This window comes from Anopheles moucheti (genome assembly GCF_943734755.1).
Source record: "Anopheles moucheti chromosome X unlocalized genomic scaffold, idAnoMoucSN_F20_07 X_unloc_16, whole genome shotgun sequence".
NCBI classification, from domain to species: domain Eukaryota; kingdom Metazoa; phylum Arthropoda; class Insecta; order Diptera; family Culicidae; genus Anopheles; species Anopheles moucheti.
In genome coordinates, this window is record NW_026453522.1 from 185,001 (window position 1) to 187,500 (window position 2,500).

Below are 2,500 nucleotides of genomic sequence, written 5' to 3' on the forward strand. Positions count from 1 at the left end.
AAGGCGAAAATTTTTCATCATCGAAAATTTTTTCCAAAGTTGAAGCAAATGGGCCCTAGAGTATGAAAAGTGAAACCACGGATCGATTTGAGAAATAAAAATTTTTGTATGAGAAAGTCACCACTTGGGTACCTCCATACAAAAGTACCAAGTTCGGGTCGAGTGGTCGATGGACGTCGAAGGTGAAAATTTTTCATCATCGAAAATTTTTTCCAAAGTTGAAGCAAATGGGCCCTAGAGTATGAAAAGTGAAACCACGGATCGATTTGAGAAATTAAAATTTTTTGTATGGGAGGGCCCCTGCTAGAACATTTTTCCCAAGTGCGACCATTTTACCCAGTGAGTCAAAAAAAAATTTTTTTCACGGTGACTCAAAACTTCAATATTAGACTTCCCTGAGTATGAAAAGTGAAACGAAAATCATTTTTGAAAAGAAAAAAATTTTGTATGGGAGGGCCCCTGCTAGAACATTTTTACCAAGTGCGACCATTTTACCCGGTGAGTCAAAAAAAAATTTTTGTATGGGAGGGCCCCTGCTAGAACATTTTTCCCAAGTGCGTCGATTTTGGGTCGCCGACACAAGCTCGGGTCAAAAAAATTTTTTTTTCACGGTGACTCAAAACATCAATTTTAGACTCCCCTGAGTATGAAAAGTGAAACGAAAATCATTTTTGAGAAGAAAAAATTTTTGTATGGGAGGGCCCCTGCTAGAACATATTTCCCAAGTGCGTCGATTTTGGGTCGCCGACACAAGCTCGGGTCAAAAAAATTTTTTTTTCACGGTGACTCAAAACATCAATTTTAGACTCCCCTGAGTATGAAAAGTGAAACGAAAATCATTTTTGAGAAGAAAAAAATTTTGTATGGGAGGGCCCCTGCTAGAACATTTTTCCCAAGTGCGTCGATTTTGGGTCGCCGACACAAGCTCGGGTCAAAAAAATTTTTTTTTTCACGGTGACTCAAAACATCAATTTTAGACTCCCCTGAGTATGAAAAGTGAAACGAAAATCATTTTTGAGAAGAAAAAATTTTTGTATGGGAGGGCCCCTGCTAGAACATATTTCCCAAGTGCGTCGATTTTTGGGTCGCCGACACAAGCTCGGGTCAAAAAAATTTTTTTTTCTCGGTGACTCAAAACATCAATTTTAGACTCCCCTGAGTATGAAAAGTGAAACGAAAATCATTTTTGAGAAGAAAAAATTTTTGTATGGGAGGGCCCCTGCTAGAACATATTTCCCAAGTGCGTCGATTTTTGGGTCGCCGACACAAGCTCGGGTCAAAAAAATTTTTTTTTCTCGGTGACTCAAAACATCAATTTTAGACTCCCCTGAGTATGAAAAGTGAAACGAAAATCATTTTTGAGAAGAAAAAATTTTTGTATGGGAGGGCCCCTGCTAGAACATATTTCCCAAGTGCGTCGATTTTGGGTCGCCGACACAAGCTCGGGTCAAAAAAATTTTTTTTTCTCGGTGACTCAAAACATCAATTTTAGACTCCCCTGAGTATGAAAAGTGAAACGAAAATCATTTTTGAGAAGAAAAAATTTTTGTATGGGAGGGCCCCTGCTAGAACATTTTTCCCAAGTGCGTCGATTTTGGGTCGCCGACACAAGCTCGGGTCAAAAAAATTTTTTTTTCACGGTGACTCAAAACATCAATTTTAGACTCCCCTGAGTATGAAAAGTGAAACGAAAATCATTTTTGAGAAGAAAAAATTTTTGTATGGGAGGGCCCCTGCTAGAACATTTTTCCCAAGTGAGTCGATTTTTGGGTCGCGACACAAGCTCGGGTCAAAAAAAATTTTTTTTTCATGGTGACTCAAAACATCAATTTTAGACTCCCCTGAGTATGAAAAGTGAAACGAAAATCATTTTTGAGAAGAAAAAAATTTGTATGGGAGGGCCCCTGCTAGAACATTTTTCCCAAGTAAATTCGATTTTACCCGGTGAGTCAAAAAATTTTGAAAAAAATATTTTGCCAAAATCGTGTTCATTGCCTATTATAAGGGACCAGGTCAGCTCACACGCATTTTTGGAGACCATATGGAAAGTGCGTCTGGGATTGCGGAAATTAAGTTTAGAGTGTTAAATGATGGTTTCGCAATCCCGAAAGGCTCAAAATCCACCCTAAGGTCCCCTGGGTGAAATGTGGTTTCCAAGGTGTGAGCGCTATCGGTGATAGAGTTGGAATGTGATTTCCAGAGCGCAGGGCGACTGGGCTTAGAGCGAAAATCATAGACAAGGGTAAGTATTGGACTGAACGACTCGAAGCAAACGAAAATCATAGACAAGGGTAATGGACTGAACGACTCGAAGCAAACGAAAACCACACACAAGAGTAATGGACTGAACGAATCGAAGCAAACGAAAATCACATACAAGAGTAATGGACTGAACGAATCGAAGCAAACGAAAAACCACAGACAAGAGTAATGGAGTGAACGAATCGAAGCAAACGAAAACCAAAGACAAGAGTAATAGAGTGAACGAATCGAAGCAAAC